We start from the raw sequence: 10,130 nt of genomic DNA on the forward strand, positions 1-10,130 counted from the left end.
TCCAGCTGATCGACACCCGCCTTGAATCATGGGCACCAGAATGGGACACACTATTCCAGCAGTGGTCACACCAGCGTCAGATCCAAAGGAAACAGAATCTCAGTCCTTCCCGTGTGAAGCTGGCCAAGTCCCCATCTCCACGGAAGGTTTCCTAGCCTAGCGAGAACATCAGCTCTTTGGGCGGGGACCGTCTCTTCTAGGGACACTGCTCAGCAAGCAGCACTTAGTCATTCTGCTCACACCCAAGCCCCAAAAAGCCTGCTGGGCAACACGCTGCATTCAATGCAAAACCCCCACAGGTGCAAGTCTGGTGACGATTTTAGTTGCAGTGGTTGGGGCATTACGGTAGTCACTTTGTACAAAGACAATGAGACGCAGGATGGGAGAGGGACAGCGGCACCGACAGTGAAAAGAGTTGCCAGATGGGGCAGCGGGAACAGACCCCACCCGCTACGCTACGTTGCTTCAGCCTGCAAGAGCCCCCACTCACACCCATGGCACGTTGATCCGACTGTGCAGTGACACTTGTGACTTAACACGTGGCACGGGGGCAGGGGCCTGGCTGCTGTGGGCACTCTGTTGCCGGAGGTTTTGAAGTCTTGGACGAAATACAGCACTGCATGGCTCCGACGTTATCAGACTAAAAGGTGTTTTTCCCCCCAAGTCCCTGGCCTTCTGTGTCACGTTAATGCGAACAGTCGGGCTGTGGAATCTGAGAAATCTCCGATGCAGAAGGAAGTGCAGCCACCTCTGGTGCGGAGAACGGCAGCTAAACAGAACACAGCAAGCTGCAGGACAGTGAGGGAGGGGGAATTTTGGGCCACCAAGGAAGCCCCATGAAGAGCAATACAGGATCTTTAGCAGCTTACTTAAGACTTTGGGCTCTTTTTGTTCTGCGTTTGTGAAGCGGCTAAAACAAGGGGCTCCCAGGACTGCCACCATACAAGTAACCTGTGCAGAGCAGAAGGGACCTTGGCTGAAGATGCTAACAAAGTGGGAAGCAAGATGCTCTGGGAGAGATCAATGCAGGTTGAGTCCAGTGTGACCTGGGAGTCAAGCTGGTTTCAGGGAAGACAGCGTGCTTAAATCCAACAGGGGAGGTGGCAAACTCTTCAGGGTCAGTACCCCTGTTTGAGCTACAAATCCTGCTCGGCCATCTCCACTCTTCAAATGTTGCTGGGGTCTTCAAATACACTTTCTGGCTTGCTGTTTTCAAACAGAATGGTTTACTTCAGTCCTCGATAGCAAAGCACAGTGTGAGCACAAGTCACCCGACGGTAAAGACGAGTGAGCCCTTTGAGCCAAGATCCAACCAGAGACATTCCGGCCCAACACGGCCCGCCTGTGAGAAGCACAGCCGGAAAGAGAGACCTACGGATCGGTCATTGAACGGATCTGTCACTCCAGGTCTTGAAGGACATTGTTAGCTGCCAGTTACAGGCCCGTCCCCTGCTGAACTAGGAGATCGTGGACAGGCAGTGGCGCTGCCGGTCTTGTGGGGTCCCAGGCCAAACGTTCCGAACCCACCCAACCAGTCCCTGCCCTTCCAAAGGGAGCCATCCCCTCGGAAGTGATAAGGCTAGAAAGGAACCGTAGATCTAGTCCGATCTCTTGTACAGTGAGACCACAGGACCCCTGTGCTGAGCTCAACAAACTGCAGTTGAACAAACATCCCTCTTACGAATACACCCAGTCTCGACTGAAGACCTGCGTGATGGAGACACTCGTACCACATCCCTGCACAGGTCTGTCCCAATGGCCAGCCAGCTTACTCCTGACTTTCATCCAGCGCGGACCAGCTCCAAGCCAGCGATCTCAACCTGCCTCCTGGGCGAGATTCAAGAGCTGTCTGAGGTCCCATCTCTTCTCCCCAGGCTGTGATTAAGTCACTTCTTAACCTTCACTTCCATAAAGCTACTTCAGTTGTTCACCACGCGAACCTTGGATGGCCCCCGTGGTTCTTTTCCAAACCCTCTCCTCGTTTTCCCAGCGTCGTTCTAGATCCACTGGGGCACCAGACCTAGACGCAACCTCCCAGTGACGCAGCCCCGTCTCTGCAGGTTTTTTAATGTACCCAGCGTAGGTGCACCCCCCACTTTAGCAGCTGGGACTCCCTGGCACATGTAAAACATTCCCCAGACCTGCCTCGCTAGCTTCCCAGTTTCAGCCTTGCCACTAACAGCTCCAATGACAGCCATCGATCAGCCACACGGCTGCCCTCAGCGCGCGCTAGTCCATTTCTTGCCTCCTGCCCGACAGCAACCATCGCTCCTGCAGTGCTCCGCACAAGCGCCTTCCTAGGTGCACCGCTCGCTGCCTTACAGCCCAACAAAGGCCGGGGAAAGGAAGACGTGAAGCCAGCAAGGCAGAGGCAGCAGCAGAAGCCAGGAGTCCTGCCTCCCACCTCCGCGCCCCTTGTCCCTCACTACGCAGCCGCTGTTCTAGACGGAAATGAAAGCACTTGTCGTCGAACGCTGACCCCCAAGAGGAAACTGGGTGTGTATAACATTCACCCCCCTACAGTCAACACCCCACGGCTTGGTGCATCCGTGTGAAACCAACAGGCGAAGACACTGCACTAGCCTGATCTATAGTCCAGAGAGGCTCCTTGATGGGGCACCACCTCCATTCTCCACGAATGTCTAATAGTTTTCCCTGCCTGCTACCACCACCTACGATCAATGGGAGAAACAGGCTCTTTGGTTCACTTTGTAAAGCTCTAGCTTTGTACCGTCAGCTTCGCCGTTAGCCCTCATTTGTTCTGAGCTTTCCCAGTGAAAGAGGGGCCAGTTGGGGGCATGGGGACCTGCAAAGGCAGGGGGACAGGTGCATGATCAGCAAAGTGCTTTAACTGGCATGATTTCAGTTGGACAGTGGCCCCTGAAGTTTGTAACTTGCCATTCCAAGGCCAGAAGGGATCATCCAAACCTGACCTCCTGGCTGACACAGGCCAGAGAATTTCACCAGTTCCCCCCAGGGGTGGAGCCCGACAACTTGTGTTTGGCAAAAGCATGCCCCAGAAGGTAGGCAGTCTGGATGGGAGCCTCCATCTCCATCCCCAGGAGGTGTGTCCCAAGAGTAAATCATCTTCTCTTTTAGAGACAGGCGCCTCATTTGCCATTTGAGTTTGGCTGGCTTTAGCTTCCAATCGTTTCACCACTAGAAGGGGCTTCGTACTCAGCCTGGGATGAAGGTACTTAGACATGGATCACACTGTGCTGTAGCTCCACACTGGTGCTTAAACACACCCAATAAACTTTAATCCCCTTTAGTGTCTAACAAGCAACAGGATGAAGCATCCTGGGTGCGAAAGAGAACGGGGCCAGTGTTTCTGACTGCTCGTTAAGAGGAGTCGATCAGGGTCACGTCAGGCTCCTTTATAATATTCCAGTGGGATTCTCTTTGCTCACACAAGACCTACCCGGGAAGAACCGGCTACCTCTGTCAAGTACAAAGCCCGCCTGAGTGCCAGGACTCCTGGGTTCTGTGCCCCGCTCTATTCCTGTCACTGACAAGGTGGGACCACACGCAAATCACTACCTCCAAGCCTCAGTTTCCCCACTGATTAAACAGGCAGAAGTTTGAGACACGGAAAGCGCGGAGATACTCTGACCAGTGCTCTCTCTACCCCAGAGTGATTTATTCTGCACAGGTTCTAGGTGTGGTGACAGCAGTACATGGAAGGCTGCAGGCTTTAACAGCGAGGCCAGCTCTTCGGAAGCACACCCTTAAACTGCAGAGGTTGGAAGGCACATTCACACATTTTTGGCCGGGGGTCTTGTCCTCCACAACAGAAGCAGAGCGCTTGGTTCGAGAGGAGAAATCTGCCAATACTTTAACGAGGCGGGGGTTGGGAATACACCCAGCCACTCACTTCAGCTTGCTGGCTCATCTCGAAAATTGCTCCAGTGAGCCAGGCAACAAGTAGAGCAAGTTTTAGTAACTCTGCCATTATGACACACATCCGATTAAGAGTCTCTGAAGGATCCAGGGCAGAATCGGTTCCACCAGTGATGTCCTATTTATCTGGCCACGCAGCCACCACTTAGCTATTGCTGAGGAAATGTGTCAGACACCAGGACACAAAGCCAGTCTAGTGCATCTCTATACACACACACCCCCCGCACTCCCAATGACTACCTGCAGGCTCTGATCCTTGCTCCAATCAGTTTCGTGGTTCTCTAAGATGCAGGCTTTTAAGAGACTGAAAAAAATGGCATCGTGGCCTCAGTTACCCTGAATCTCCCATCAGCCGACAGTGGACAATGCCCGGAGGGCTGGCGGTCTCCAGTTCTGGCACAGCTCCGCCAAGCGAGCCTGCCTCCAGGACCGGCTCGCCGTTACTCACAGGCATGCCAAAGCAGGGGGAGTTGAAGTGGAAAAGGTTCTTTCAACTCTGATTCACAAGGCTAAATATGGGATTCCATAGTGACGCTGCATTTTAATCGGTACGCCAAGCCGTCTGAATCAGCCTTTTTTCAAAGAAAAACTATAGCTCCCCCACAGGGCTAACCCCAAGCCTCACAGACAAGCCAAGAGACTGGAGAATGCTGCTAAATCGGCTCTTCGCACCGGGTCTGACACCCATTCCAGACCACAGGGCAAAGCAGAGGGGTGCTGCAGACAGTGCACACACGGGCGGCGTGAATGGTATTGCTGGTCTTGGCTCAGGGACTGACACGGAGTCATGCTGGTCTGAACTCTTCCGGAACGGATCGCCACTGGAACCTAACACATCTAACCTGGCAGTACACACCCTCTACGTGCTGTCCTCTGGGTCCTGACTAGTGAAAGGCACCAGAAAGTTAGGTGACTTGACAGAGGTCACAGTCAGTGGCAGAACTGGAAACAGAACCCAGGAATTCTGGCTCCCAGCCCCATCCCCCTGCTCTCGCCACTGGACCCCACCCTTCTCCCAGAGCTAGGGAAAGAACCCAGGAGTCCTGGCTCCCAGCCTTGCTGCTCTAATCACTAAACTCCACTCTGCTCCTGGAGTTGGAGAAAGAACCCAGGAGACCTGACACCCAGTACTTCACACCAGCAGCACTCAGGCCAGAGTGGGGGGTCATCCCACAGGTGCTGGGGCATCAGACCACTCAGTCTCCCTTGCAGGAGGAGAGCTATCAAGGCCCTGCACTAACCATTAGACACACTCCCTTCACTACACAGCGATCAAATCAATGTTCTTAAGGCAATGTAGCAATACCAAGTGGAGCCCGTAAGCACCTCCCTGCAATTCCAGGCCCTGAGCAGGCCGACAGTCCCAGGGAATGAACCTGGGACATTTCTAGGGCTGAAACCCTGGGACTGAGCCAAGACCCAGAGCTCAGACACACAACTTCGCTGTATCACATCGGGCGCCACCTCACCTGAAGCTAACTGGACTTAATCAGGCAACTTTCCATGCTGCTGTAGGCTGGGAATTTGGGAAGAACCTAGGTGTCCAAAACCCATGGAACCCCGGAGTCCTGGCGCCCAGCCCTGCCACCTCCACTAACCCACTCCACCTCACCTCTGCCCAGAGCCAGAACGCATAAGGCTCTGAAAACCCCAGAAGGACTTACTTAACACCCACCACCTTCAGCACATATTCCATGCGAGGATCTCCAAGCACATCACCAGGGGACTGGTGAGCAGAAGCCTTATCTTTCAGAGAGGGTGGATGCCCTGGCCAGCATCAGAGCTGGCTCCAGGGCTTTCAGAGCCAGAACCTCCTCACCTTCAGCCACCAGGCGCCCTCTCTGCAACATGAGACAGAGCACTGTCTGGAGGCAAGAGCTCCATGCCTAGCTCTGCCTTGTTGTGAGCTCAGATATGCCTCAGTTTCCCGTCCCACCAACACCTTGGGATAGGGGCATTCTCACCGCACATCTGTGCGGGCCCCAGCACACAGGCAGCCTCCCTGCCCTTAAGGAGTACGCCCCCTCAGAATAAAGATCAACCCAGAGAGAACACACCTGCCGGCTGCGGTGTTAGCCAGTTCACCGTGGACCCTTATGGCCCCACATCAGAGGAGCTTCAGCGGCGTGGGTCGCCGTCTCCATCCTCTCACCTTCGATACACAACCACACCTAGGGATCGCTGCCAGAGCAAAAAAGCCCAGCTAGGTCACCGACAAGCCAGAGTCACGGCTAGCTGACAGAAGTGAGCACCAGAGGCGCGGACACCCACCTGGAATCACAGCCAGTCCATGCTCAGTCCGGTCTGCTGTCCGAATCACTAATCCAGCACCCACGCTTCGCCCCAGCCGGCCAAGGGAAACACCTTCCGGTTTTCGCGGTCGCTCTAATCCACTTCGACCAGACTAACAGAGGGCCTAGGAGGAACCAGAGACACGTGTGAGACCTGGCATTGGGGGCAGGTGGGGCAGAATCTACCGAGACCCCAGAAGGGCACGGGGCAGAGGCCAGACCATGGAGACCTAGGTATTGTGTTATACAGGGTAAAGAGCAGATACATCCCTAGCAGGCGAATTGGGCAATATATTGGGGGACAAGTCAAAGCAACTTAACAGCAGACAGCAAGGCAAGTGAGGTACCTGCAATACCATCGCATTCACCCTACGGTATCCCTGCCTGGCGTAGAAAGAGTGAACCTAGATGTGGTATTTACCCTTCCCTCCATACAAAACCCAGGAGTTACCTGATAACATTCATACGCAGCAGCTCCAATACAGAACAAGGGGAAGTGCCACTTCTCACACACACCACACTGTTAACCTGTGGAACCCACGGCCACCTCACTGAGGTGTTGTGAAGCCCAAAAGAACTAGGCAGCCCCATCGATGGATCTATCCTCCATGAAGTTATTAGCCAAGACAGTCAGGGACGCTTGGGGCAGCCCAACTCTCTGACGGCCAGAAATTGGGAGGGGAAGATGCTGGGGGGTCTTTCCAAAACTGCCCTGTTCTGTACGCTGCCCTGAAGCTCTGGGCCTGGCCACCACAGGAGATGGGATACTGGGCTGGATGGACCATTGCTCTGCACCACTCTGGCCTGTCTTATGTTCTCACCTGCTACAAAGCAGGAAATCAGGGGGTGAAATTCCCTGGTCTGCGTTACGCAGAAAGGGACATTGTGAGCTAGTCTTACCCCCCACCCTAGACAGACTTGCTTCACACACCACATCAGCCCCCCTGAGAAAAGCACTGAGTGCTGTTATACATGCAAACAAAACAATAAAGAGCCAGGCAAGCCCTAGTCACCCAGCAAGTATCCTGCCTTAACATAAGAGCTACGGTTATTTACAGGGAGTCTCCCACCTCTGCACACCACACACTACACAGTTGGTCACCCCCAAACTGCGCTGAAAGCCAGCAGCAGGGAGAGGCCGGCTGGGCTCGAAGCTGATCAGGGCTCGGCCGCGGCAGACCCAACTTTTGGCAGCTACAGGACGAGCATGGGCAGCCCTGCGGTGCTAGAACAATCCCCGCCCCCATACTATGCTTGTCAATTGCTCCAGCTATTTCAGCAGCCCTACTTCTCTAGAAGTTCCCCGCCCACCTAGCACGGCTAGGTCCAGAGCAGAGCCCAGACAAGGATCCAGGCAAAGCTGGGGCTCCTCTCAGGGCAAAAAGGTGTGTGGGGCGGGAAGGAGGAGAGAAGATGGAGAAAAACCTCCCCGAGCCGCCACTTCAATTTAGACCCAGAATTGGGGGGTTCTGCAGCTTCGCCCCGCATGCAAGGTGTGGGAAGAACTGCCAGCTCCAGGTCCTCCTCTGGAGAGATTTCTACAGCTTGGCCTGGGAGGAGGGGGGAGCCTCATAGCATCTCTCCCAGCTGGGAGGGGAGGGATTTCCCCAATTACAAAGCTTCCTGGTGGGCTTCCCACCCAAACCTTGGGGCGGGGCACCATTTCCCCACCCACCCAAAGAAATCAGGGAGACCTCCCTGACCCACCCTCTTTCACATCTCCCTACCACAGCAGCACCCACCAAAATAACTCCCCCTTTGGGCAAGACTCAGCTAGTGTCGTCCCCCTACACTAGCTTCAGGGGTCCCCCTTTGAGCTCTTCATTCCCTCCATCATCCCCTGCCTTTGGGGGTCATCCGTGCCCCTTCAAAGCCTTCTAGGTTTCATGGGGTATGGAAGCTCTGTTATGGAGTTGAGGGGAACTGGGGCAAATACCCTCCAAGGAGGAAGACAGGGGTCCTCATGGGAGGAGGGGTTCCAGGGCGAAGACCCTGTGGAAGGTAGCAAGTTCACTGCCCAGGAAGGGGAAATGACAGACTTTGGGGGACTGACAGGTTTCAGGAGAGTGGGGAGGCCAGGCACGGAATGGGGGGAGATGGACCCTCATGGGCGGGGGGAACCCATCCTGCACAGATGGCGGGGGGGAAGGTCCCTGCCCAATGGGGGTGGGAGAAGGGCAGTGGTCTATGGAAGAATGGTGCAGATCGGGCTCGGGGGGGTGTCTCCGTGGGGAGGAGGGGAAGGTCCCTGTCCAGGGGGTGGTAAGAGAGAGGCAGGCTTGCTGGTGGGGGGGGGGGGGGGGGGGGATGATCTCTAGAAGGAAAATGGGTTCCTCCCCTCAGGAGCAGGTCTCTATGGGAAGGGGGGGGAGGAGAGAGGCAGGGCTTGCTGGGGGTGAGAGCTCTATGGGGAGTGGAAAAGCAGGTCTCTGTCAGAGCATGGGAGAGAATCTCCTCTCTCATGGAGGGGGACAGGTCACAGTCTGGGAGCACAGGTCTCCATGGGAAGCGGAGTCCCCTCTCTCCTGTGGCGGTGGTGGGGGCAGCGCGCCCCATCTCCCAGCAGGGGTCAGGTCTCCCCTCTGCCCCTGTGGGGGGCAGGTCCCGGGGGGGAGGGGGGGGCAGGGAGGCAGCCTAGCAAGGTAGGGGGATATGACAGGGGCAGGAACCATGGCGGGGGGATAGGTCCTGGCTGGGGAGATGCGGGGGGGGGCCCCAGGACCCATGGCGGAATAGGGGTGATATTATGGGGGACAGGTCCCTGGTTAGTGGAGCGGCAGGGGGGATATGAGGGGGGGCAGCGGGGGGCACGACCCACGGCCACAGGGGATATGAGGGGGGCGGCAGGGGGGGATGTGGGGCAGGACCCACGGCCGGGGGTGATATATGGGGGAGCGGTGGGGGGGATGTGGGGCAGGACCCACGGCTGGGGGGGATATATGGGGGGGTGGCGGCGGGGGGGATATATGGGGGGGCGGTGGGGGAGGGATGGAGGCATGACCCACAGCCGGCAGGGGATGAGGAGCAGGACCCACGGGCGGGGGGGGATATGAGGGGGGGGCGGCAGGACCAACGGCCGGGGGGGGGGAATATGAGGGGGGGCGGCGGGAGGGCAGGACCCACGGCCGGGGGGGGGGGAATATGGGGGGGGGGCGGCGGGGGGGCAGGACCCACGGCCGGGGGAGGATATGGGGGGGCTGGGGGGCAGGACCCACGGCCGGGGGGGGGGGGATATGAGGGGGAGGCGGCGGGGGGGGGCAGGACCCACGGCCGGGGGGGGGGGGATATGAGGGGGAGGCGGCGGGGGGGCAGGACCCACGGCCGGGGGGGGGGGGATATGAGGGGGAGGCGGCGGGGGGGCAGGACCCACGGCCGGGGGGGGGGGATATGAGGGGGGGCGCGGCGGGGGGGGCAGGACCCACGGCCGGGGGGGGGGATATGAGGGGGGGGCGGCGGGGGGGCAGGACCCACGGCCGGGGGGGGGATATGAGGGGGGGGGCGGCGGGGGGGATGTGGGGCAGGACCCACGGCCGGGGGGGGGAATATGAGGGGGGGGCGGCGGGGGGGGCAGGACCCACGGCCGGGGATATGAGGGGGGGGGCGGCGGGGGGGCAGGACCCACGCCGGGGGCGGGGGATATGGTGGGGGCGGCGGGGGGGAGGGGGCAGAGGACCCACGGCCGGGGGGGGGGGGATATGAGGGGGAGGCGGCGGGGGGCAGGACCCACGGCCGGGGGGGGGATATGAGGGGGAGGCGGCGGGGGGCAGGACCCACGGCCGGGGGGGGGGATATGAGGGGGAGGCGGCGGGGGGGCAGGACCCACGGCCGGGGGGGGGGATATGAGGGGGAGGCGGCGGGGGGGGCAGGACCCACGGCCGGGGGGGGGGATATGAAGGGGGTGAGGCGGCGGGGGGGGGGGGCAGGACCCCACGGCCGGGG

At 58.3% G+C, this 10,130-nt stretch overlaps 1 protein-coding gene across 9 annotated transcripts in view; it reads right to left on the minus strand.

Moving 5' to 3' along the window:
- Nucleotides 1–6,340, minus strand: part of HUWE1 (HECT, UBA and WWE domain containing E3 ubiquitin protein ligase 1) — a 57,895-nt gene extending 51,555 nt beyond the window's left edge. For 8 of the 9 annotated variants that reach the window (XM_043534307.1, XM_037888500.2, XM_037888495.2 and 5 more), the window contains exon 1: nt 6,172–6,340. The gene's annotated coding sequence lies outside the window, so the exon portion shown is untranslated. The remainder of the gene's footprint in view (nt 1–6,171) is intronic. The other variant, XM_037888501.2, reaches the window with a different exon arrangement.
- Between the last annotated feature and the right edge of the window lie 3,790 nt (nt 6,341–10,130).

Source organism: Chelonia mydas, chromosome 23, assembly GCF_015237465.2.
Source record: "Chelonia mydas isolate rCheMyd1 chromosome 23, rCheMyd1.pri.v2, whole genome shotgun sequence".
Taxonomy (NCBI): domain Eukaryota; kingdom Metazoa; phylum Chordata; order Testudines; family Cheloniidae; genus Chelonia; species Chelonia mydas.